Genomic DNA, 27,983 nt, shown 5'->3' on the forward strand with positions numbered 1-27,983 from the left:
CGCTTTCCCCATATTTACATTAACATACCTCCTAACTTGATAGCTAGGGAAGGAGAGACATCTGCGCACGCACAGTGTTCCCCAGAGCTGAAAAGGGGGCGTGGATAATGGAAAAGGGGGCGTGGCTTTGCGGATGGCCCGCGATAGCGAGCCACGCCCCCGGTTTCGTCACTGAGGGGGCATGCCCAGTGCTCTGTGAGCTGCTGGCATGCCCCCTCTCCTTCTGGCTCCACTGAATAGACGCTGTGCGCACAGCGCCTATTCACTGCTGCGCAGAGCAGCGAGTGTAGGAGCCTCCCAACCCCCCCCCCATCGTGGGACACTGCGGCCCACGGGTGGGACAGTGGGACAGTTTTAAAAAAAACGGGATTGTCCTGTGAAAATCGGTACAGTTGGGAGGTATGTATTAAGTGCCGGAACAGCCCTAGCAATAAAGGTCTGTTCTGCCTAGATTTCAAACATCTTTTGCATTTGGCAAGAGAAGAGGGAGCCGGCCGGTGGAGCAGGAGCTGGAGGAAAACCGAATGAGGTAGAGCAGGCATATCCAAACTGCGGCCCTCCAGCTGTTGAGAAACTACACATCCCAGCATGCCCTGACACAGCTTTAGCATTCTCTGACAGCAAAACTGTGTCAGGGCATGTTGGGATATGTAGTTTCACAATCCAGCAGGGAGGGCCGCAGTTTGGACATGCCTGAGTTAGAGGCTGTGAGGAAAGTAGGAAGAGAACGCCTCTTTCCTGCTTTTCTCCCTTTCTGCAGTTATCTAGTGGGAGAAATTAAAAGGGAATTAGGAAAAAGCAGAATGTTCCGGACGCTAGAACGCCAGACCAGCTTTCTGCAGCAAACTCCTCCAGTCTGGAGCTTGTAGTGCGCATCCATATCAGTCCTCGTCCGGGGAGTGTTCCATGTGGGTGGCTGTCTTTGACAACTGTCATTAGGGAGACAGGGAAGGAGAAATTACATCCTCCTCGTATGGTCTGGGGATGAGGTAAAAAGTCCGGCATTCTGAAATCCGGAACATTTTGGTTTTAACCCAATCCCAATGGAATGGCAGAAAAATCAATGATTTCTTTACACTATTCCTGTTAACTAAATACAGAGCAAATGCTGGAGAAAAGCCATATTTTTTTGAGTACTCCTTCATGTCTCCTCACTCAGTACAGTTGGTACCATATCACTAATAACTGCATAGAAATATCAGTAAACAATGGCTGCTTTCATATTCACAGCAGATAATACTTCTGATTTACAAAGCCACATTTGCCATATTTGTTGAATATAATTTCAAATACAATATTGTCTAGACCTAGCCCATACTTGCCTACTTTTCTGCTGCTCCCTCCAGGAGGGAGCAGCCAAGTCACATAGGAGGGGGGCATGGAGGAGGCGGTATGGGGGCGTGGTGACACAATTGCATCATTGTAGCCCCGCCCACCACTTTTCAATGCCCCATTACTGGTATTGTGAAGTGGGAGGCGGGGCTATGATGATTTAGCGCGAATCGCTTCATCGGCCCGCCCGCTTCTCCTCTGTGACGGGATGCGCATGGAACGGGTGCCGGTGCACGTGGGGTTGCGGCGGGATGCGGGAGACTTGCCCACTTCCCTGGGAGGCCGGGAGTGACACCCAATTTTCGGGGTCCTCTCGGCCTTTTCGGGAGAGTAGGCAAGTATGACCTCGAATGATTTTGGCGCCTATGTGTGTGGCCTTAAGCCTCCCACACGCCTGAAAAACCATTGGGTCGATGCGCCCGATATCGATAAACTGGATCGATACATCATTAGTAAAAGTGCAAATCATTTGCACTTCATTAACGTTGACGATCCGATACACGGTCCTGCTGGTCATATGCTGGATCCTCTGATTTTATGTGCTGCACATAAGATCAGGCGATCTGGGTAGCAGTGATTCACAGATCGTACGATAGATTGTTAGGTACTTTTCATGATATAATGAATTATCGTACTCCTGGAGCCACCTGGGAGCAGCTGGGAGAGATGCGGGGAAAATCGTAAGGACGCTGGTCGTCCTACTGTATAGCCACCTTTAGTTAATGATAATCTTGTTATTGGACTCTTGTACTGGAGCAGCAGAATTGGTCTGCGTGTGGGATTGAAAATGCTGTTGCAAAATAAACATCATGACCTCTTTACGGTTCCATCAGATTATGATTTCCAAGAATGTCAAAGATCTAGAAAGGAATAATATGAGTCATCATCTCTTCCGGGACGACATGCACAGCAGTAGTGTATTCTTCTGTGGGGCTTGTTTGGATTTGCTATGCCTAAAATTGTTTGTCATTACTCAGAGTGAATATACATTGCAGCCTCAGGGTTAAAGAAGAAGCTGTAGGTCATTTACTCCCAATCACGGTTCACTGACTTTTAAATGCAATTCTTTGTGATTAAGTCCTAATCCTCTTCATCAGATGGATGCAACAAAAGAGACAGCAGAGACAATGAAGCAACTACTCACTATATGATGTTCATTTAGCCTTCCTTCCATATGCCATTACAAGATGAACTGCAAATGCGTGTAGAGACTTAAAGCCATAAAGCCATTGTATCATTAATGTAATATTTATTTTATTGCAAGTATGTGTGTAATAAGGCACCAGCATAATGCAGTGCTGTGCATTTAGTGGACCGTGCTACAGATTATATAGATTGAAGGCCCATATAGACGGGCCGATGCAGGAGAGATGTGTACTGAGCGAACCGCTCAGCACACATCTCTCCCGCCGCTCAGCACAGCGCGATCTGTGCTGAGCGTGCGGGGGGAGACGGGGGCGGCCGCTCACTTCACCCAGCTGGCCAATCTAGCAGCAGCGATAGCGATTTGCGGAGCTGCGCATCGCTATTGCTGTAGGGGGTACACACGGAGCGATAATACTCAAATTCTAAGCAGTCTTGTCAGATTGCTTAGAATATCGCTACGTGAGTACCCCCTTTACACTAAGGGGCGAGTTACTGCATACAGTGTTTGCCATACTTGCCTACCTGACCCTCTCCATGAGGGAGAAAATGCTCTGTGGTGAGCTAGTTAATAGATAAGAAAGGTGTTTCACCACAGGTGATGGCAATCATACATTACCAGGAAAGTTCAGGAACAGAGCATTTTCTCCCTCATGGAGAGGGTCAGGTAGGCAAGTATGGTGTGTGCGCATAAAGTTACTTTACACATTTTTGCCCGTCCTATTCTCAGTAAAGATGTGCTTCAGGAATCCTAACACACCTTAATTCTGTCAATCTGAATCGAACCAAAACTCAATCCGAATCTCCTGAATTCGGATTTTAAATCCAAATTGTCTGGTTTGGATTGCAAAAATGACATGCTTTTATCTAGTTTTGTCGATTTTTATTGACTTCTTTTTTTAATCAATGATTATGGATTTTTTTTTTTATCGATTTTTAAACTGAGCTAAAAAAAATCAAGTAATCTGAACCAAAACATTTCAGGGTGATTTTGCAAAACCAACACCAAACAAAAAGGTGAATTCAGCTCCAAAACCAAAACACGGGGGTCACATATCCCTAATTCTGAGTCGTGTGTAACTTGGTTGGATGTTTTTCCATAACATAGAGTGTTTCGGGGCATGAACTGCTGGTGTCAAGGTGATCGCACGGGCCACCCTGACTTGTGGTTGGTGACACAATTTGCATCATTTAGCCCTGCCCCCTCTAATCTATGTGCAGGGTCTACCCAACAGATAGGGAGTCTCCCGCAAGTAGGCATCTACCCTGTTGTCTTAAATGAAAACGAGAGCAAAACAAGAAGCTTCCCTGAAACATTACATGGACATGGGAGTAATTACAAATGAGTGTAAAGATTCTGTTCTCTCTCAGTAAAGTACTGTGTAAGCATCTGCTTCATCTGAAGTGCTTTCCCTGCACACCAGCGATGCCCTTCTGCTTTACACAACAGTAAGTCCTATTGTATGATTATTACATAAATAAAGATGCTCAGAGCTGAAACATTTAGCAAGTTGCAGGAAAATGCTGACACCAGCTTACTGACAACAGTACATACTGTGTATAGGACTAAAAACATTTTGTTCAGATGCACCATCCTCACCAATGCTAATGATACTGAGAGGAGCAGCAATGTTCATTTTCGAACTTGAAAAAACCCAGCTGAGCTGTATTGTGAGCTTTGCATTCTGCAGTATGGGGCTGATTTACAGTTGCATACAAGTTGGCAGCAACAACACTGCATGCAAGTAACTAAGGGCCCGATTCAGCTTCAAACGCAAAAGTGCTGAAATCGCGATCTAACAATCTGATTTCAGCACTTCTGCGCATTCGCACATATCAGCGCGCCCATGTTCAAGGTCTTAAACTGCGATTGCACACGATCGCAGTTTAAGCCGGTGGGGGCGGTAACGCCACATTTTGTGGGTGTCAATTAGGGAGGCCAATCCCGGGCCGTTTTTTCAATCCCAGGATTCGGGATTGAAAAACGGTCAATCCCGGGATTCCAGTAGGGATCAGAGAAAGTTGTAGGGAGCAGCGCTGGAGGGAGGGTGTAGGTAGCGGTGCGGGAGGTAGGGAGGGTGTAGGCAGCGGTGCGGGAGGTAGGGAGGGTGTAGGTAGCGGTGCGGGAGGTAGGGAGGGTGTAGGTAGCGGTGCGGGAGGAAGGAAGAGTGTAGGTAGCGGTGCAGGACTCAGGAGGGAGGGTGTAGGTCGCGGCAGGGAGGGTTGGTAGCGGCGCGGGAGGGAGGAAGGCTGTATAGGGAGCACTGACTGCATGGAGGGAGAGAGGGTGGGTGTAAGTAATAGTACTTACTATTAGACGGGCGGCAACCATTAACACACTGAACGCGGCGGCATTTCAAATGAAGCGCCGGCCGCCAGCCAACCAGAGCTGGCGGACCGGCAGCCAATCAGGGAAGTGGCCGCAGCTTCCCTGATTGGCTGCCGGTCCGCCAGCTCTGATTGGCTGGCGGCCGGCGCTACAATTGAAATGCCGCCGCGTTCAACTTGTTCATGGCTGCCGCCCGCCTAATATTAGTAAGTACTATTACTTACACAACCACCCTCCCGCCGCCGCGCATGCGGAGTATAATCCCGTGAATCCCGGGATTGGATGCTCCAATCCCAGGATTCAAATCCCGGCATTTTTGGGCCCAAATCCCGGGATCCTGCCGATCCCGGGATTGGCCTCCCTAGTGTCAATGCACTGTTCAGGAGCGCAGTCCGGACAATGCAGGCATGTCTGGACCATTTGCAGGGGTGTGCCGTGGCGCAGCCGCTGCAACCCAAAAGATGGCTGCCCACTGACTGCCTTCGCAGCTAGGCTGCGTAGGCAGAGGGCAACCCTACTCATACAAGCGCATTGCTGTATAGCAGTGCTCTCGCATGTTAGCAGGGGGCAAAACCCGGCATTCGGGGCGGCCTTATCCTGTGCTGGGCAGCCCCCCACATACTAGCAAAGAGTTTAAGCAAAACTACAACTCATGCTGAATTAGGCCCTAAACGCACATATTCTCCTGGGCACTAATATAACTCCCAGATCGCAATGCATATCCATCAGTGATAAATGGGCCCCTTGGTGTTCCTGGTGCCAGGTTAATACCAAGTGACTGAAGTGTAGCAAAGGACAGGGACTACAAATAGTTTAAGATTTGAGGGCAATTTCCCTTGCTTTGCTAGTATGTTTGTATCCACCAACAACTGATGATGGTACTGTACTAAGTGGGTAATTCAGACTGAAACGCTGCAGCAGCGATCGCAATCTGAATTTTTTTGTGGAGTGCACACGCGCACCCCGGGAGCCCAGTGAGATGCTAAAAGCATCTCAGGGCTATGATCGCCTCTGCCTGATTGTTAGAAAGCCGTTGACGTGACACGGTCTGGACAAAGCAGACGTGTCCTGACCATTGTGGGGGCGGGCCGCAGCAGGTGTGTGATGTCACACGCAGCCGCTGCAATCTGGGACGCGTCGGATAGCCGCCTTCCAGCGCAGCTAGGCTTCGCAGGCAGGGAGCTATTCACCAGGTGTGAAAGCATCGCCACTGTGCGATGCTTTTGCACCCTTGCGAGGGGATAGGGCCTGACATGCGGGGCGGACTAGCTCTGTGCTGGGCGTCCCCCCGCATGTCAGAGAAACTGATCGTAGATGTGCTAAATTTAGCACATCTACGATCAGATCTGAATTGTCCCCTAAGCCCTCAAAATACTTCAGAAACAATAAGCACATTTTAGACCTAAAAGGCTTGAAATACCACTAAATATAAAATACAACTTGATCCATTTTGAACATAGATCTTTGCCAACATAAATAAACATTGTTGTTTTGCTATTAACATGTATTTAGGAGAATGGATGCAGTGGCTTTTAACAAACTAAAGTGCACCCCTGTACATCCATCAATCTATAAAATAGGACTCACTGGGGCTGATGTATTAAGCCTGGAAAAGTGATAAAGCAGTGATAAAGTAGTGATGGGATGTGGTTAATTTACTGGCTGTCAGGATCCCGACACGCCGAAACCCTGACAGCTGGGGAAATGCCGGCAGTTGGAATCCTGATAGAAGCCCGGTATTCCCACTACCACCTGTGGGGGAACATAATGGTGTGGTGAGCAAAGCTCGCCACCGGGCCCAAAGCGCGGCAAGCCCGCAAAGGTACTCTCTGCACTCGCTGACGGGATTCCGGCATCGGTCTCCTGCCCGCTGGGATTCCGGCAGCCAGTATCTCATACCGAACCCACAGTGATAAGTGGAAGATGATAACGCACCAGCTAATCATTACGGGTTTGAAAAGTGACAGTTAGGAGCTGATTGGCTGGTGCGTTATCACCTTCCACTTATCACTGCTTTATCACTTCTCCCGGCTTAATATATCTGGCCCTATTGAACCCTACTGAAAATGGAAAGTGCATGTACCCTAATGTTGCAAAAACGTATAATGTATCACCATGTGCCTTCCTTACCCTCTCACTGGTGCCTGATAGGTAGATACAGTACATGTTTTTCTCAAAGCTATAACTAGACATTTTCGTTTCCTGGCACCAAGCCCCCTCTTCATCTTGGTAGGATTGATAACAGGGCAACCTATTGATTTCATATTCTTATCCCATAGAGGGAAAGGTTAACACTTTACAAGTGCTAGACTGACCTCCTACCACTGTCATGGACCTCATCCATTCACCTTGCAATTACTTCTTATTGATCTTTATGCACTTCGAGCCACTAAGTAAACTGGACCCTGCCACGTGTACAGTAATACAGTACATAATACAGTACAATCCATAATCATGTTAATTAATAAAAAAAAGAAGCAATTAATCCCATGTCAGAGCCACCTTGGCTCTTTAACACACTGCTCTAGTTATTTCCATTTTTATTAACAATCAATTCACCTCACAGTTAACATAGTGGCATATTGGTCGATGAAGTTTTTACATTCACTAATGCACGTGTAACCTTAGGGCTTTCATTGGGGGCTTACAGATAAATACAGATAAGTGTACAGTGCCATGATCAGCCTGTGTCATGATCAGTGTATAGTGTCATGATAAAACTGCTCTGACAAGGGTGGTCATTTCAAGTTGATCGCAGCCAGCAACTTTTTGCTGCTACTGCGATCAACTAGTACACGCCTATGGGGGAGTGTATTTTAGCTTAGCAGGGCTGCGATCGCTTGTGCAGCCCTGCCAAGCTAAAAAAGTTTCATGCAGTACAAGAGTAGCCCTGGACATACATACCCTGTACGACGATCTCAGCGATGCTGGGGCCGGCTTTGATGTCAGACATCCGCCCTACGTTCTCCTGGACACGCCTGCATTTTCTTCACCACTCCCCTAAAATGGCAGGCAACGGTCTGGTGACGCCCAGGAACGCCTTCTTTCTGTCAGTCTTCTTGCGGTCGTCTCTGCAACCGCTTTCTTCGTTGTCCGTGACATAACCCGGCGACCCCTGTCGCCGGCCAACAACACGCATGCGCAGTGCGGTCGCCGCGCATGTGCATTCCGGACCCGTTCGCACCGCAGCGACAAACCGCTACGTGCGAACGGGTCGGAATAACCCCCAATATGCCTTGATGGTTCTTATGCCTCTTGATGATATAATTAATGCTGCCAGAAGCCCTGGTGTCAGCATTCGGAGTCTTACCTCCGGTTATGGTCCCTGCGGCCTTCCAGTTAGCTGGCTGGTGTGCTTGCGGTGGATAGGAGCTGCGGCAGCAAGGTCCTCTGGTGCGGCTGCCGGGCATCTGGAGGCCGGGGTCCGGGTCCTGGGGAGCGCAGCCGGAGGTGTCTGTTTCCAAGTGTCCTGTTGCTGGAGTGCGGCGTCTGGGAGGCTGAAGCCAGAGGTAGTGGCTGTGTGCTGGTTCAACATGTGTCCTCTGTGCAGGGAGCCGCCATGTTGGAGACCAAGCCAAGCGGTATCACAGTTCACGTCCAGCCAATCCAGTGCTGTTTTCCCTTATAAAAAGGGGTTGATGCTTAGCTATGGTGCCAGTGCTTCAAGTTACTTGCTGCTGTAAGGTGCTCAAGCTCTGTGTTCCCAGGTTAACCCCTGGTATCCTGGTTCTGTGGCGGCCGCCCGGTGGTTAGATCTGTTATTACAGTCCTTTGCTTCCAGTCCACCTGCCCTTGTGGTTTAACTGCCGGGTCCTCTATCTGGTAGAGGGTCTCCGTTTGCTGTCAGTGCTCACAGTGATCTTCTATGCGACATTGTTCACAAGCCATCTCCTCATTTGGTGTTCTTCAGCATCGTTCACAAATCACAAGTCATCTCTTCATTCAGTGTACTTCAGCATTGTTTACAAATCACAAGTCACTTCTCCATTCAGTATTCTTCAGCACTGTCTACAAGTCACAAACATTTTGTTCTTTAGAACTCACTCGGACTTATTTCCTAGTTGTGGTGTATTATTGAAGTCTCATTAAAACTGAATTAATCTTTCGTCAGTGTATCGTTCTCAGTCATTGCCCTCATTGCTTACCCCTCTTCATCTTTGGGCCAACTCTTCAATCCATGAGTAAGAAATATATTCAGCCACGTTGTTTCCTTCTTTTGCTGAAAGCTGCTCCCTCAGTCAATTGTCAGTTGTCAGATCCTCAACTCAAGCCGAGCGTGTCACCTGGGGTTGCACCACTCACTATTCAGAAGCAGTGATTTGACCCCTGCTACTTCTTACTTTCACAGTCTGGAGGTAGAGCCTCATCCTTGGCTCTCCAGACTAGGGGGCCCATTTATCAAGGTTTGCATATTCAATGCGACCTGGGCGGGATCTTGCTGTCCAGGATTGCATTGCACCATGCAATCCTTTCCCCTGAATGAATCATGCAACACAAACAGGGACAGGGGCTCTAAAAGGAGCCTGTCCCTTCAATTTGCTGTGAGGTCTGCCCAGGCTTCTGCGCATGTGCGGTCAGATAATGGATAGAAAATCACCAAAAAAACAGTTGCGCAATAAACTTTAAAGTGCAGCCCAGGTAGATAAAATGGTTCACCAAACCATAAACATAGATACATTCAAAAGGAGAGAAACCACGTGGCGCACAGGAAGTTACATGTGTGAAAAAAACAAATATCATAAATGAATGTGTAAGAGTCTTTCCTGTTAAAAAAACGGTCAAAGTATCCTTCCAAATAGGTAGTTTTCTTTTTAGATTCACATCAGCAGATGTACCTCAGACAGGAGAGAGACAACCTTAGTGTAACACCGTTTGATATCTGCAATAGAACATTTAAGTAAAAGTATCACACTCACATTTAGTAAGTGTATAACTTGCTCATTATCCTCCTAAGCTGAAAACCTTCTTGAAATATCTTCCTCCACTGGAGTATATGTAACTCAAGAGGGAGAAGAATTTAGTGCAACATTGTTTTGGAAACAATAGCAATTTATTCACAAAGTTACACTTACAATAGACTCAAATGTACAAGGCACATAAAAAAAAAAATCCTCCACAGGGGTTGATAGTTCTCATGGGAATGGAGATTGGAGCCAGCCGGTCCATACACCAAGGCAATTGGTGTCCTTAGGATGTCAAAAGGAAGGTGAGTGTCCAGCAAAATTCCCCTGGGTGTCTTTAACAAACAAATGTCCACCTGCTTTACGCGTTTCGGACCTTCTGGTCCTTCGTCAGAAGCCAAGACAAGCACAGCGGCAACTTCCAGGGAGGGTAGTCCATAGGCTGCAATGAGCTGCTGTCATCTTCAGATGGCAGTAGCTGCGGGTGCCAATATTGAAAATTAATCGCATTTCTAGATATTGGTAAATCTGGCAGCATTGCATCCTTCATAGAAACCTATGAGGGATGCGGTTGTGGAGGGATCATAGCGGGTATCGGAGATATCTGCTGCAGCTTGTCCTTCTTACATTAGGGGGATACCTAATATTTGTGGCAAATAACCTATGATAAATGGTCCCCTAGAAGTGTAGCACTTCACTGTGACATCATACCCAAGCATACCTCCCAACCTACCAGCACTACGCAGCAGTGAACAGGTGCCACCGTCTCCGCTCCTTGGATCTATGGGAGAGACGTCATGACATCTCTCCCATAGCACCGCATAGACACTAGAGGTCAATTATGACCTCTAGTGTCTATGTGCCGCTCCCACAATGCAGTGCGCGATGACTTCATCGCGCACCGCATCTACACAGCACCGGGCGGCACCAGTAGCGGATCTTTCCACGGCGGCGGCGGCGCCCTCCGGAAGGCGGCGCCCCGGGCAAAAATCCTGCTTGCCCGTAGCAAGATCTGCTACTGGTTCTATTCATGAAGCAGTAAAAAGTGAGGAGAAGTGAGCCAGTGGAGAAGTTACCCATGACAACCAATCAGTGTTGAGGTAACAGGCAACTTCTCCACTGGCTCACTTCACACTTTTCACTGCTTCATGATTACCTTTACACTGGAATTAGTGAAAGTTTGGAAAAGTGGGCCAACAGAGAAGTTGTCCATGGGGTCACTACTCCACTCTTTTCACTGCTTCATGAATAGTACAAAATCCTCTTCTTCCTATTTATCGCCCATTTGCAGTAGCCTATATTAACGGAAAATAAAATAAAGTTCTGACAATCTGAAGACACTAGTAGAAGTGGAGAACAAGCTGTGAGGACAGGAGCAGAGCGCTGTGTACAGAATGAAGCTGCCTGGCACAGCTATAAAAGCACAGCCTGTACAGCAGTCCCCGGTCCAGCATGGCTCAGATGAGAGTGTACGGCGCGGCCCTATAACGCATGAGCGCTAGTTATTGCAGGCAGCCCTTACAGTAACAGGACTGTGGGGACGGCAGTAAATAACCATTCCTTAGGAAAACACGCTCATGAAGAAACGACTGTCCGGAGGAAAGTGCCAGATAGGCAGAGAGCGCAGGCTTGGTGCTAGCCTGAGACAAAGCTAACAGAGGGATCGTTGTTCGTAGGGATCCCTGGAGAAGGGGAGGGGGGAGAGGATGGGAGTGGAGAAGAAGTTGGTGGGAGGAGAGGGGGATATGCGGGACAGGACCTGGAGAGGGTGGTGAGAGGGGAGAGAGGGTGGTGAGAGAGGAGGGATACCCTCCACACTCCTCCTGCTCCCACTCCCACAGACACGGACCTCACTGAGATGATGCCAGGTCCCATTGAGCACTCAGCAACTTCTCCGCTCCTGATAGTACATAGGTGTGACGGAGGGTGTGCGGGAGCAGATGCAGGGGGGATGTGCGATGCCTGCTGAGGGGCTGCCCGCTGCCTTTCTATAGGGAGTGTGTACAGCACAGGGAGCTGGCAGCCCGCACTCTGACTTCTCCGTACTGCCAGGGAGTGTGAGGAGCCGGCATGCGGGGTGCTGGAGACCACCCCCGGGCTGTCTGTCACCCGGCTCGGATCTTACACTAACAGCTGCGAGATAATAATAAGACAGAGCTGGGGAGCGTAGCGGGGACCAGGGAGGAGACCCGGGGACTGGATGCTGCGGCAGCCCCTCACTGTGAGTACACGTTACACTTACTGCTCCTTCTATAGTAGCCGGCAGGAAGGGGGCGACCTTGTGGCTGCAGCTGCCGGGGTGGGATGGGGAGAGCACGCTGCTGCTGCCACACAGGCACTTGTACAGAGGGGAAGCCTGCTGCTGCTGCTGCTGCTGGGAGCCCCATCCACTCATACCGGACATGGCTACAGTGGTGGCAGCAGCAGCGTTCCAGGAGTACATGTGGCAGTAGTGTGGTACATGACTAACAAGGGAATGTGTGAGATATATTATTCCACCGGCAGTGACCCTGACTGATGTGTTCTGCATCCTACCTCCTCTCTCGCATGACACCAGGCTGCTCTGTACATATGGCGATAGATGTGTTACAGCGAGCTGGGTGACAGCAGAAGGTGTCACACATGCTGGATACACTGACATGGGACACTGATGCTGCTGACCTGTTACAGCGTCTGGTACATACAGTCACAGTGTCATATGCACAATAAACCCTCCTGATCGCTTTTAACACTTAACTCCAGTTTAGCTTTGCTGCCTCAATTAATTGTAAATAGCATCTGCCTGTCTAGCTATCATTATTGTTTCTCAACGTTGGTAAAAATGAAACTGAATGTTACATTAATGATCTAATAACATGGTATCCTTCCTACCAGGAAATATATCAGCATTGTCAAGTCCTCTGTACACCTTAGCCCATACGTATACCTATGCAGGCTCCCCAATAGACTGTAGTGACACCTATGTATGTTCCCCTATAGACTGTAGTGATACTTATGCTTGCTCCCATATAGACCATAGTGGGGCAGATGTATTTACCCGGAGAAGTGATAAAGAAGTGATAAAGCAGTGATAAGTGCAAGGTGATTACACACCAGCCAGTCAGCTCCTAAGTGTCATTTTTCAAACCCGTACTGATTGGCTGGTGCGTCATCACCTTGCGCTTATCACTGGTTTATCACTTCTCTAGGCTTAATACATCTGCCCTTATCAATGACACTTATGCATGCTAATGACTTATAAATGCTCCCCTATCGACAGTAGTGCAACCTATGCATGCTGCCCTATTGACTGTAGTGATATATGCATGCTTCCCTATAGGGTATCTGTTTGGATGATCGACAATGTTAAGGTCGACAGTCATTAGGTCGACCACTATAGGTCGACATTGACATGGTCGACATGGACATATAGTCGACACATGAAAAGGGCGACATGGCTTTAAAAAAATAATTTATATTTAACTTTTTCATACTTTACCATCCACGTGGACTTGGATTGGGAACGGTACAAGGGGACGCGGGACACTAATTGGGGTTCCTGGTTATGTTACGAAAAAAATTACACCAAAAACAGTTAAAAAATCCATGTCGACCATTTCATGTGTCGACTTTTAGTCCATACCGAACATGTCTATGTCGACCAATAGTGGTCGACCAAATGAATGTCGACCTTAACATGGTCAACCATTCATACTAGAACCCCCTATGGATGGTAGTGATGCCTATACAGAGCACTCCAGCAGTAGTAAGTCAGTGTGGAATGTGTAATCTTAATGGCCAGTCAGCAGTGTAATGTGTCCTCAGGCACCGATGACAGATGTCAGCAGGGATCCAGTCTATGAGTAAAGCTGTCTAACCCTAACCATAGCCCATTGGTCCTATTTAAGGTGCCCTTGTGGTTGTATATTTTGGCTATGACTTCTCCGCTCTTACATCTGGTTATGGGAAAGTCTCCTTGTATCTGATCTGTTTTAAAGGGTCCTAAAGTTGCAAAATGCCATGTATTCTATACAGACACTGGAGTATTGTACAGTCCTCAGCACAGTGGTACGTGGCAGAGCAGACAGTCATCTATAAGGAATGCTATAGTCCCAGAACCTGGTTAGCTTTTCTTACTTGCTAGTGCTACTGATGCTAAATACAGTATATTTATGTTCTACTAACTACAGCATATTCACCTTACAAGACTGGAAGTGCCAGCAGCTGGCATAACGCCTGGCAGTGGCAGCAGTTTGGCCCCTTTACACTGGGTAGTACAAATTTAATGGACGTACGGCGAGTGCTGTATCTTATTATATAGTATAAAATGTCAGCAAAATAAATACTGTGAAGTTAGCCCTAATCTGGAGAACACACATAGAGGAGGAGGGGGTAATTACTAAGTTGATGTGGTAATTGATTCCCCACAGCAGGCTGGAAGTATTGCTGTCCTAGACTAAGAAATCGCTGTACCAGATTCAGCAGGGAATGAATAAAGCTCAGAGCCCGAAGATGTTTGTTCAGCATAGAAGCCCTGCATAACTCTATTCACATTCACTTAAAACATGCAAAGAGGAAAAGGGACTTCAAAGCCACAAGCAGTGAATCTGGGATGTCGTTCTGTTCCATTGTGAGTATATCCATGTGGCTGGAAGACTCACAGACTACCAGAAGCTCCACTAACAAAACCCAAAACTGCTGTTTATAACCACAGGAAACATGCATTATTTTATGGGATGTGTTCAGTTGCTGTGCCTTCTGAAACATACCCCATGCGCAACCGTAATAATTCTGATATAAATATTTACTGCGTCACCGTTTGTGAAATCATAAAGGTCCATACACACTTGCCGATAAAATGAGCGACGTCGCTCATTTCCCCCCTCCCTGAGCGACGCCGCTCATTTTATCGCTCATTTTATCGGCAAGTGTGTATGCCGCCAGCGACGAACGATGCGCGGCCCCGCGGGTCAGCAACGATCGTTGCTGTCGGCAGTGCCTGCATGCTCTATCTGGATGGTCGTCCAGGAGCTGCATGCATGGCCGGCGGAGGCGTGACGTCACTGAACGATATAAGCGGTCATATTGCTCAGTGTGTACAGTCGGCCGCCGACCGGCCGACCCGGGAGGGGGAAACACTAGACGACGTCGCTCACAGAGCGACATCGTCTAATATGTATGGACCTTTAGGTATGTATAATAATTGCTACCAAGATATTTACAACACACTTTTTAGTCACAATGAAAAATGAATTCATATAAGGTAGAGATGTCTGGTTGGTGGCCCAAACAACCAGTACATATTGGTTTAATGGGTACAGAATGCATTATGGGCCTGATTCTTAGATGAGAGTATCAGGCCTTATATCTCATACACATTCACACTGATCTCAGACATTCATTAGGGGCAATTCAGTTAGAAGTGATGTACAGGCAATGCTGGGCAAGTGCCATTGTGATGGTGTTTGAAATGTGGCAATGGAACCTTACATCGCTCTACATTGTGCATTTTACCTCTCATACTCATAGGGGTACAGAGTAAATTGCACTTAGTATGCCTAGAAGCTTACGTTATGTACAGGACTTCTGCTCTCTGCATATCACCCATACATCTCGTTGAATCGTCAGTCTTACATCACTCATAATTGAATTGAACCAGTTTGTGTTTCTTAACACCTGCAAAATGCTTATAAATGCTGATAGTTTAAAAATGAATCTAAGTGACAGTACACACACACACTTTCTGAAAGGCGTTTGCGACTTACCAATTGTATTGTGGCTAACAGTGTTTGCGTTTGTATATATAGTGGAGTACTGCAGTGTAGTATACTATGCACATTATAGTGTACACTACACTGGAGGGAAGTTTCAAAAAGCTTCTAAAATGCAATTCCAGCGACCCATTTAAAATGAGGCAAAGTACGCTTTTTCGGACATTGCGTGCAACTGTCTAAAATGAATAAAACTAAGTAAAACTAACTAAGCATTACTGTCTCACAGCACTGAGGTCATGGGTTTGATTCCCACCATGACCCTAACTGTGTGGAGTTTGTATATTTTCCCCGTACTTGCGTGGGTTTCCTCCGGGTACTCCGGTTTGCTCCCACAATCCAAAGATATACTGGTAGGTTAATTGGCTCCCAGGAAAAATTAACCCTAGTATGAATGTGTTTGTGTGTACATGTGATAGGGAATATAGATTGTAAGCTCCACTGCGGCAGGGACTGATGTGAATGGGCAAATATTCTCTGTACAGCGCTGCGGAATATGTGTGCGCTTTATAAATAACTGGTAATAATAATAAATAATATTGTCAAAATCAATGCTCTTCAGTAGTATATAAGGGTATAAATGCATGCAAGGTGTTTGGGTATACAATGCTGATTTCTTCAACATATTTGCAATATATATTTAAAAAATCTATATTTTAAAAAGGATTGTTGAAATGCATCCAGTTGGCTTAAAGGATCCAACGTTACAGCCCTATTGGGTTTGCTTAGGGACATAAGTCCCCCATACCCTAGAGCAAGGTGTGGAATGCGCTCCGCTTCATCTTCCCGTCAGCAGCTCCTGGACTCACGATATCGTGAGTCCGGGGCACCTTTACGTGCTAACGTTAGATATCTAACGTTAAGCACCCTCATCGCAAGTGACAGGGCCAGATTTTACTGACCGCAAGTAAGATCTGAAAGCCCTGCTTACGACCCCCAGAAGCGCGCCTCAGATCGCAGTCGTAAGTGGACCACACATTGGGGGTAATTCCAAGTTGATCGCAGCGGGATTTTTGTTAGCAATTGGGCAAAACCATGTGCACTGCAGGGGAGGCAGATATAACATGTACAGAGAGAGTTAGATTTGGGTGGGGTGTGTTCAATCTGCAATCTAATTTGCAGTGTAAAACTAAAGCAACCAGTATTTACCCTACACAGAAATAAAATAACCCACCCAAATCTAACACATGCAATAGTTGCAGCTACTGGATGTTTCATACTAGTGATTAGATTTCTTGCACACATATACACTTTTAGGTCAGCTGTCAGACAACATTGCATGTGTTGTGTATGTCTAAAGTAGGGTTTCTCAACCTGTGGTATGTATACCCCTAGGTAACATCAGACAGATTTATTCAGTGGTTTTCCGTCAGTAAAATAAAGCTCAAAATGACAGTTTTAAACATTTAATTGCATTAAGAATTTCTACATCTGCATGCTACATGATCACACCTTAGGATTACTTGTTAACATAAGGGGATCCAGAACCCTGGCCCAGGGCAACTACTCTGCAATCTGGTTATGTAAAACAGTGATTAATAACATATACAGATGAATAGGCTATGCAAGAGTTCCAGGCACTTATCAGAAATGTCAATATTTAAGATAAGCAGCTACAGTAGCTCTTTTATATAATGCATCTTGTATTTTAGACACAGTGGTCCTTTAAGACCAGATCCTTAAAACCAATATTTTATCAGCTGGGTTTTAGTAACAAATAGCAGCACTCCATTCCATGACACACGTCACTGACTTACCCCTAGCAATGTAACACATAGGTGTGACATGGCACCACACAATGTGTGCTAATATTCATTAACACATTTTTACTAGTCTTTGATTAGTGGGTCATTAAGTAGGTTTTAGCTCCTATACAAATCAGCAACGCATTTACATGTGGAAAGTGATCTGGAAATATTCCACCACCCTCCACTAAACTGGCTGGTCCACTTAAACATTTCTGACCCTTACACGTAGGTTCTAAGGTTAATTTATAGCAGCTGTTAGGATGTCACACTCTAATAGATGCAGAGTGAGTACTAGTGAGACTGGCCACAGAAACAATATGCACATGAATGAACTGTCAGTGATGGGTACCCTTTGTCAATGCAGCTGTTGCGGAACATCATGGGGATGCAGACGTGGTCCAATCCCTGTACTATACAGCCTGTTGCTAAGTGAAAGAGGACAATACCGATTCACATCATTTTTACAGTAAATACATTCTCATAATTGTTATATTTTCCAAGAGGATTTTTTTCAGCTTTTGCTGGGCCAAAATCATTCTGCCAACAGCCACTTAAGCTTAGTTACTCAACTTTTGCAGCAGGTGAGGGGGGCAGCTTTGTAACAGAATAGCAGCGTAGCCGGCTGATGTTCTTGCATACACCAAATCAGATGGTGCTCATCACTTATCCAGATTTCCTGCATGCTTGATACAAATCCCAGTCATTTAGGACTCACAGTATAGTTCTGTTGGGGCAGTGTGAACGATTATGATGAAATTGTCAGGCTTGGTCACTTCATGTGTAACCAGCTTACACCATATCTTCTACATAGAACTCGGAAAAACAACTTGTTTTCCATCTAATAAATGGTATAAAAGAACACTTTGCATATTTATACCTTGTAGACTATCAGCTACATGTATACTGGGACCAAAATAGTAAAGTACAATTTGACCCATTGTGTATTGTAAGTGTAACTTGTAACACTAACTAAAACATTGATAAACATCTCCACAAATTGAGAGAGTGTAATATAGTATATGTGGAGTTTATTTTTTAACTAATTTTAAATTGCAGTTAATCAGTAACAAGCTCTGATTCAGTGGAGGAATTACCACCTACTTAGAAGGATTATGGGTGAGTGGGACCTAGGAAGGGTGTAAGAGCCGAGTAGGTGCAGATAAGGGTACCATACGTATGTGCCAGTCCGAAGCATGCTCAGATGAGTGGGTGTTTGGCACTAGCATAGTGATATCCTAGAACCACATATGCTTAATGGGCGGGATCCTGTTCTGCTTTTATGAGAGCAGAGATGGAACCTTGGAGACTTGAGTGACATATCTGGGCCCATGGCAGTATTTGGGGGAGGGCCATGCTCCACCTCTGATTGGTTGGCAATTAGGCACATTTGTAATTGCTTGTTATATGTGTGCAGTTTGTTACTGATTAACCCCCATGTCTTTTATTCAGGTTCTTGAAGCACTTACATGCTACTGGTTGCTGTTTCACTTTCAGCCGATGTGCGATAGATGTTTCTTATTCTCATTTGTCATTCTCACAGTTTGGACTGGAGATTCTACATAAAAGCATCTAGTCATGCCAGCTATTGTTGTAGTTCTCAGAAAGCTCAAAGTAATGCTATATTATAAATGCATTGACAGGTATTGAATTACCAGCAAAGCTAACCCTAGGTGCTTCTCTGCAAGCATCTGTATTTTATAATATAATATATTCATAGAACACAGCTCTGAACACAGAATCAGCTGTGACAAATGACCCTGTTATAATATAAGAGGGACATGTAATCAACTCTGCATTTTGTGAAGCTTGTGTGAAAACAAATCAGTGTATATTTGTAGGTCCTTATAAGGCTACAGAACTGTACTTTTTATCCGCAGTTTTGCTGCTCATTTGTCATTGCCATCTTCAGTTTCTTCACTCTAATCATCAAGGAAATTAGCATGGAAGACTTTAAACTGTCCTCGCACAGATGCATTTACTCTGTTTTTCACTATTTTAATCTGATCCTACATTTCGCTTATATGGAATTATAATTGGGTGTTTAAATCCATTTAGATGTTACTCTTGAAACTTTATTGATTATAATCATAGGGATGCATATGTTATCCCGGCGGTCGACATGCCGGTGGTCACATGACCAGCAGCGCCATCCCGACACTGACAATCCCGACACCAGACAGGGAAAGTATTGTATCCCCCATCCCCCACCCTAACCCTCCCGGGGTGGCGGCTATGGCTAACCCTTTGGGGGTGGCGGCTACGGCTAACCCTCAGGGGGGTGGTGGTTATGGATAATCACCCCCCTAGTGCCTAACTTTATCCTATCCCCCTCCCCCACCCGGGTCCTAACCGGCACCCCAATATTCACCTTCGGATTGTCAGCTGTCGTGTTTCGGCACCGATCTCCTGAGTGGTGACGGGAGTCCGTCATCGGTCACATGAAAGTAATGTTTTGCCTTGTACCTTATGATGATGTGATGTATCTCATATGTCTTACAATGAGCGTCTTGTAATACTTTGCTGTGAGTTTCTTACAATTAGTGTATTTGTACAATATGTGTTGTATTGAAACAGAGATGCTGCTGCGTTATTTTAGTGTTGTTTCTGAAGGGTTCGTTTACGCTATTTATTCTGCTGAGTTCCCAGTACAGGTAGTGTCTGATATTTTGTAATACCTTATCTCTTGTCAGGGTAAGGAGACAGAAGACATTTAATATGCCTGGTGGAATTTAATCTTCCAGGATTAGTCATCATACATTTAGCATCAGGGTTAGTGTTATGGCATGTTTTTACTCTGGCCTATCAGGATGTGAAGCGTATGTTTGGAGTGTTTTTTTTTTTTTTAAATCGGCTTTAATATTGCAGGACGAATAATAGCAGTGGCTGTAGTATTATTATTATTATTATTATTATTATTATTAATAATAATAACAACAGTTTTGTATACAGCACAGCAAATTCCGTTGCGCTTTACAATTGGGAACAATAGTGATAAAACAAAACTGGGTAATAACAGACAGTTATAGAGGTAGGAAGGTATTGCTGTAGGTCTTGAGATGCTCTCCCTGCCAATACATGGGTTAGGCTGATTTTACACTACTGGCATCAGCTGCACCAGATGGGCTTCTTATGTGTCATTGGGAAGGGAGTTTGGATACCTTGCGATGTTGGTGGTGGGCTGGCAGTTGGCTTCCATCTAAGCTTCTGTGACTAACATTTTATGGGCTGGCAGTTGGATTCCATCTAAAGGTGGGCATACACTATACAATTACCTGTCAGATAATCTGTTATTGGAATGAAAACCTGGTGATAGATGAGCGCAACTGACAATCGATCATTTGCTACCAAACACTGGAAAATTTACAAAACCTGTCCGTGATTTAACCAATTTGTATAAATGCCAGGTTTTATCCATTTTCCAGTGTTTGGTAGCAAATTATCGATTGTCAGTTGCTCTCATCCATCACCAGGTTTTCATTCCAACCACAGATTATCAGTTAGATAATTGTATAGTGTATGCCCAGTTTAAGTTTCTGTGAATAACATGTTATGGGCTGGCAGTTGGCTTCCGTCTAAGATTCTGTGAATAACATGTTATGGGCTGGCAGTTGGCTTCCGTCTAACCTTCTGTGAATAACATGTTATGGGCTGGCAGTTGGCTTCCGTCTAAGCTTCTGTGAATAACATGTTATGGGCTGGCAGTTAGCTTCCGTCTAAGCTTCTGTGAATAACATGTTATGGGCTGGCAGTTGGCTTCCGTCTAAGCTTCTGTGAATAATATGTTATGAGCTGGCAGTTGGCTTCCGTCTAAGCTTCTGTGAATAACATGTTATGGGCTGGCAGTTGGCTTCCGTCTAAGCTTCTGTGAATAACATGTTATGAGCTGGCAGTTGGCTTCCGTCTAAGCTTCTGTGAATAACATGTTATGGGCTGGCAGTTGGCTTCCGTCTAAGCTTCTGTGAATAACATGTTATGGGCTGGCAGTTGGCTTCCGTCTAACCTTCTGTGAATAACATGTTATGGGCTGGCAGTTGGCTTCCGTCTAACCTTCTGTGAATAACATGTTATGGGCTGGCAGTTGGCTTCCGTCTAAGCTTCTGTGAATAACATGTTATGGGCTGGCAGTTGGCTTCCGTCTAAGCTTCTGTGAATAACATGTTATGGGCTGGCAGTTGGCTTCCGTCTAAGCTTCTGTGAATAACATGTTATGAGCTGGCAGTTGGCTTCCGTCTAAGCTTCTGTGAATAACATGTTATGGGCTGGCAGTTGGCTTCCGTCTAAGCTTCTGTGAATAACATGTTATGGGCTGGCAGTTGGCTTCCGTCTAACCTTCTGTGAATAACATGTTATGGGCTGGCAGTTGGCTTCCGTCTAAGCTTCTGTGAATAACATGTTATGGGCTGGCAGTTGGCTTCCGTCTAAGCTTCTGTGAATAACATGTTATGGGCTGGCAGTTGGCTTCCGTCTAAGCTTCTGTGAATAACATGTTATGGGCTGGCAGTTGGCTTCCGTCTAAGCTTCTGTGAATAACATGTTATGGGCTGGCAGTTGGCTTCCGTCTAAGCTTCTGTGAATAACATGTTATGGGCTGGCAGTTGGCCCCTATTGAAGCCTATTTTACTTGAACAGATTGTGCACTGAGTGTAGGACCACACGGTCTTTCTTTGGAATCATACCTTATCCCAGAGATTCCCAAACTCGGTCCTAATTAGTACCTCAATCAGTTTGATTTAACCATCTATCCTCAGCCATGGATATCCTTAAAATCTGGACTGTTAGGGCGCCTTGAGGACTGAGTTTGGGAACAACTGCCAACTTCTTTTATGAATAAATAAAGCTAATCCCCTTTTCCCGTCAATATGTCTCTGTGTCTTTATTTTAATACATTTGTATCGTTAACCTGTGAATAAAGGTAGGCAGATATCAGCCGATGTTATATATATTCCCATATATGTTTTGAAATGACAACCATATTGAATCATTGGACCGTATTGGATAATTTCATATATTATGTTTAGGAACCCTTTCAAAACAGGCTTTTAAACTACGTCATCATTCCTTTCTTAAAGTCACAGGTTTTAAAAACAAACAAACAAACCTATAAATCCTGCGTAAGCCATTGCTTCTTGTTTACATGGAGGACCGTGGTAATTGGTAAAGATAATCTGCTAACATTTGAATAACTAATCTAAAGTAGTGTTCCCTGCTCATTAAACCCTGGCCTTTTTGTTAAATCTGACATATGTGGCGTGAGTAAAGGGCCGTACACACGGGGGAGATGTGGGGGGAGATGTGTGCTGAGCAATCTGTCACAGACCGCTCGGCACACATCTCTCCCCCGCTCAGCACACAACGCGATGTGTGCTGAGGCGATGGGGAAGAGGGGGGGGGGGGGGGGGCGGCGGTGAAATACGTGATATGCTAGATTTCAGGCCAATCTAGCACCGGGGCCGCACATCACTATCACTGTGGAGCATACACACAGAGAGATCCGTTCTTAAGTTCTAAGCAATCTATCCAGATCGCTTAGAGTTTAAGCATGGATCTCTCTGTGTGTACCCCCCTTTAAGAGCTTTCTGATGCATTTGAAATCAAGTCATTCATTATTAATGTGTGAAGCAGTATTGATTACACCAACACTCCAACATGCACATACTAGCAGCAGTTTGTGATGCCTTTCAGTTGTCCAAGGTAAAGAAATTGTGTAGGTAAAAGCTAACACTTAAAAAAATAAACTTTGTCATAAATGCCAAGTTTCAGAAAGGTGGATTAAAAAGGAGTATATTGTATAGTGACATATTGCATACTCTTGAGAGACAAGTTCTTTCCACCCCCGACTTCAGCTGTCAGTGTATAGTGAAGAGATGGCCTTGTTTGCACTACAGTAAAAGTGAAATGATCCTGAAGTACAGTAGGAAACCGATCATAAAGAAAGCCTCAGACACTCCACACCTGTAAACCTGAAAACTGCGTGTGATTTCAAGAACTGGGCTACAGTTTGTTTTAGCCTTTGGCATCTGGCTTTGATATTGTAGAAAGAGGGGAAATGGTTTTATCTAAACAGGTCACTTTACACAGCCATTTGTTTACGTCATCGGGACAGGTGTGGTTAATTGGTCAATAAGTTGAACTGTAATAGCTGATCAATTTACAAATGAGTCACATTAATGCTAAGCGGCATGTAACGGTATCCGCATTCCAGGTCGACACCAATACGGTCGACACCAATTGGTCGACACCTGAAGTCGACACCTGAAATAGGGCCTTTTTCCATGTCGACCTTGTTCATGTTGACCTTTTGTCCACGTCGACCTATTTCAGGTGTCGACCTAAGTTGTCGACCATATTGGTGTCGACCTTGAGTCCCATACCCCATGTAACTGGGTCACATTTAAATAATCACTAATGAAGCATAAGTAATCTGGTTCTAGATAACATAGATGCTTTACTTTTCTTGTTTTTTAATTAGGTAACTTTCATGTCATAAATCAGTGATAGGCAACCTATAAACCTCAGAGGTTGCATTTGGTGGCCCTTTAGCTATCAAAAGGTCTACAAATTACTCTTAGGGGTCTATTTACTAAGCCTTGGGTGGAGATAAAGTGACAGGAGATAAAGTACCAGCCAATCAGCTTCTAACTGTTATTTTTCAAACACAGCTTGTGACATGGCAGTTACGAGGTGATTGGCTGGACCTTTATCTCTGTCCACTTTATCTCCGTCCAAGGCTTAGTAAATAGACCCCTTAATCTCCTTAATTAGGCATGCATTAACATACCCCCCATCATCTGGGGGTGGGAAGAGAGTCCTGTGGCAGGGATTGTGGCCTTGCAGCAAGGGGGCATGGCTTTACCTCCCCCCATTCTGTAACTCTGGCGGCATGCCCATCGCTCTCTGAGTTGCTGGGTTGCCACCATTGGGCATAGCAGCAGTGATAAAGTGCTCCCCCAACCTTTGCCCCTTCCCTTCCCTAGGTGGGAAGGGAGGGCAGTGCCTAAAAAGCGGTTGAGGGGTATGTGTTCCAACCCTCTTTTAACCAACTTATGATAAAAAAACAACTCATATCACAGAACGATTGTATAGCTAATGTAAATGTAATGTGAGGCGTTACAAATGCTGCTCGGGTATGGCTACTTGTACACATACACTTTGATGCTTGTATTTTAGTTGTAGTGGCCTTTTAAGAAGAGATCCTGAAAACCACATTTTTTTATGAGCTGAGGTTTAATGTCACTCCGTTCCGTGTGACACAGTAATTTCCCTAAGCAATGGAACACGTAAGTGTGACCTGACACTATGCAATGTGTGCCAATATTCATTATCACTGTTTGTTTTTTTACTACTCTGTGATTGATCGGTCATTAAGTGAGTTTTGTATTTAAATCAGCAATGGAATCTGCTCAGTTTTATGTTCTCCTACCCTCAACTAAAGTAACTGGTTCATCTAACCTTACTGACCGATACATGTATGGGACGGATGTATATATAGTAAGTATAATCACAGAGATCCCGTCTGTCGGAATCTCGGCAGCGAGGCATCGAGTCCCCTCCGGTGTGGACCCACCAACCGAGTGGGAATACCCTACGGTGGTTGTGATTCCGTCCGGAGGTATTTCACCGGCTGTTGTGATTCCGACGTCAGTCTCCTGAATGCCGGGATCTCGACAGCTGGTATTTTAACTGTATCCCGAACGAAACTCTCCCCATACTTAGTTCCATTACCTACCTTTTGGTCTGGATTCCTCAATGATGCAACGGGATATAGTTGGCATCCCAACGCTTGGAATGCCAGAGGTCAGAAGACCAGTGCTAGAGTCCAGACACCCGTTACAATCCCGACGCTGGAGTCCTGACAGCCAACATCCCAAACGTAATTATGCTGGAGAGGGTTAGGGTTAGGCTGTGTGGTGGAAGGGGGAGGGGGGGTTATGATTAGGCTTCAGGGGGAGGATTAGGGTACGACTGTGGGAAGGGAGGGTTAGGGTGCAGGGGTAGGGTTAGGGTTAGGCTGCGGGAAGGGAACTCAGGGATAGGCTGCAGGTTGTGTTTCCTGTACCCAACCCTTTCCTTAGACCAGGCATTCCCAACCACGGTCCTCAAGGCACACTAACAATGCAGGTTTTAGTGATATCCAGGCTTCAGCACAGGTGACTTAATTAGTAGCTCAGTTATTTTGATTTAACACTATCACTGACCTGGTTTGGGAGTGTTGTGGACTCAGGGTTTCTTCTGATGACCAGGAAGAGGAACCGCAACTGGGCCGCAGCAGAGATGGCCGAATGTAGGTTTTCCTCATGCAGGATTTGGATGACAGGCAGGAGGCACGTGTGGATGCGGAAGGTCTCCTGAAAGACAAGACTTGAAAAGGCGCTGATGAATTTGGTGAAGAATACCGTGAGCTCACCGAGAACGATACTGAGGAGCTGGGAGGCACTGAGGTGCTTGGAGACACTGAGGTGCTTGGAGGCACAGAGGTGCGTGGAGACGCTGAGGTGCTTGGAGGCACTGAGGTGCGTGGAGACGCTGAGGTGCTTGGAGGCACAGAGGTGCGTGGAGACGCTGAGGTGCTTGGAGGCACTGAGGTGCGTGGAGACGCTGAGGTGCTTGGAGGCACTGAGGTGCGTGGAGACACTGAGGTGCTTGGAGGCACGGAGGTGCGTGGAGACGCTGAGGTGCTTGGAGGCACTGAGGTGCGTGGAGACGCTGAGTTGCTTGGAGGCACTGAGGTGCGTGGAGATGCTGAGGTACTTGGAGGCACTGAGGTGCGTGTAGACGCTGAGGTGCTTGAAGGCACTGAGGTGCGTGGAGACGCTGAGGTACTTGGAGGCACTGAGGTGCGTGGAGACGCTGAGGTACTTGGAGGCACTGAGGTGCGTGGAGACGCTGAGGTACTTGGAAATACTGAGGTGCGTGGAGACGCTGAGGTACTTGGAGGCACTGAGGTGCGTGGAGACGCTGAGGTGCTTGGAGACGCTGAGGTACTTGGAGGCACTGAGGTGCGTGGAGACGCTGAGGTACTTGGAGGCACTGAGGTGCGTGGAGACGCTGATGTGCTTGGAGGCACTGAGGTGCGTGGAGACGCTGAGGTGCTTGGAGGCACTGAGGTGCGTGGAGACGCTGAGGTGCTTGGAGGCACAGAGGTGCGTGGAGACGCTGAGGTGCTTGGAGGCACTGAGGTGCGTGGAGACGCTGAGGTGCTTGGAGGCACTGAGGTGCGTGGAGACGCTGAGGTGCTTGGAGGCACGGAGGTGCGTGGAGACGCTGAGGTGCTTGGAGGCACTGAGGTGCATGGAGACGCTGAGGTACTTGGAGGCACTGAGGTGCGTGGAGACGCTGAGGTATTTGGAGGCACTGAGGTGCGTGGAGACGCTGAGGTACTTGGAGGCACTGAGGTGCGTGGAGACGCTGAGGTATTTGGAGGCACTAAGGTGCGTGGAGACGCTGAGGTACTTGGAGGCACGGAGAGCCACAGCAATACAGGAGCACTGGAGATCACAACTTCTAAGTAGAAAAGATGATACTCAGGCACCGGAGCTCAGCCCGGCGTCTGAATTTGAACTTCCCGCCAGTACCTGATTGGTGGGAGGTGTTGATGACGTCACCCGCACCTTCAGTGGACGCCGGGCGTACCCGCGACGTCCACACTCACGATTGCGGGACGGATCGCCGGGAGCCGGAGACCGCCAGCGAGGACGGCCGCACGGAGACCCAGCGTGCCCGGAGGGGTAAGTACGGCGGCCGCGGCGGCGGCATGACAGTACCCCCTCCTCTAGGAGTGGCCCCTGGACACTTCCCTGGCTTCGTAGGGTGTCTAGAATGGAAAATCTGGATTAGTCAAGGAGCTGAGACCTCAGAAGCTTTTATCCAACTTCTCTCCTCAGGACCATAACCTTTCCACTCTACCAGATATTGCAGGTTCTTATGATGATAACGAGAGTCCAGAATAGTTTTGATCTCGAAGTCTGTACCGGTTTCAGTTTCTACTGAGGTGGGGCTAGAAGACTTTGAATGAAAACGATTAAGGACGAGAGGACGAAGAAGAGAAACATGGAAGGCATTTGGTATGTGTAGATGAGAAGGTAAACCCAACTTGCAGGCCACAGGATTCAGAACTTGTAGCACAGGATAAGGACCGATGAACCTTGGAGCAAACTTCATAGTGGGTACCTTTAACCGGAGATTACGTGTGGATAGCCATACCCTATCACCAACCTTGTATTGAGGAGCGGCTCGCCGTTTCTGGTCCGCGAAGTACTTGTATCGGACAGAAACCTTTTTAAGACTAGCATGAACCTTATTTGTCTAAAGTGTGATAAAGTGGAAGTCACAGCTGGAACCTCTTCTGTCGGAAGGATTGGCAATTCCGGAACTCGTGGGTGGAACCCATAGTTGATGAAGAACGGAGTTTCGCCAGTGGAAGAATGAAATGAATGGTTATGGGCAAACTCCTCCCAAGGTAACAACTCCACCCAGTTGTCCTGTGAAGTGGAGAGATAAAGGCGGAGGAAAGTCTCCAAATCTTGGTTGACTCGTTCCATTTGACCATTCGTTTGGGGATGATAGGCAGACGAAAATTTAAGTTTAATTTGTAAGGCTGAGCAGAGGGCTCTCCAGAACCTTGCAGTAAACTGTACCCCTCGATCAGAGACTATTTCTTGAGGTAAACCGTGCAACCGAAAGTGTTCCTGGATGAATAATAGAGCCAATTTGGGAGCTGTCGGCAGACCCGTCAATGGAATGAAGTGCGCCATCTTAGAAAACGGTCGACAATCACCCAGAT

The 27,983-nt window shown here is 46.5% G+C and overlaps 1 protein-coding gene across 1 annotated transcript in view; it reads left to right on the forward strand.

Moving 5' to 3' along the window:
• The first annotated feature begins 11,509 nt into the window (after window positions 1-11,509).
• The window catches only part of CHST3 (carbohydrate sulfotransferase 3), a 176,661-nt gene continuing 160,187 nt past the window's right edge, over window positions 11,510-27,983 (forward strand). Inside the window, exon 1 of the mRNA XM_063961315.1 lies at window positions 11,510-11,926. The gene's annotated coding sequence lies outside the window, so the exon portion shown is untranslated. The remainder of the gene's footprint in view (window positions 11,927-27,983) is intronic.

Source organism: Pseudophryne corroboree, chromosome 3 (genome assembly GCF_028390025.1).
Source record: "Pseudophryne corroboree isolate aPseCor3 chromosome 3, aPseCor3.hap2, whole genome shotgun sequence".
Lineage (NCBI taxonomy): Eukaryota > Metazoa > Chordata > Amphibia > Anura > Myobatrachidae > Pseudophryne > Pseudophryne corroboree.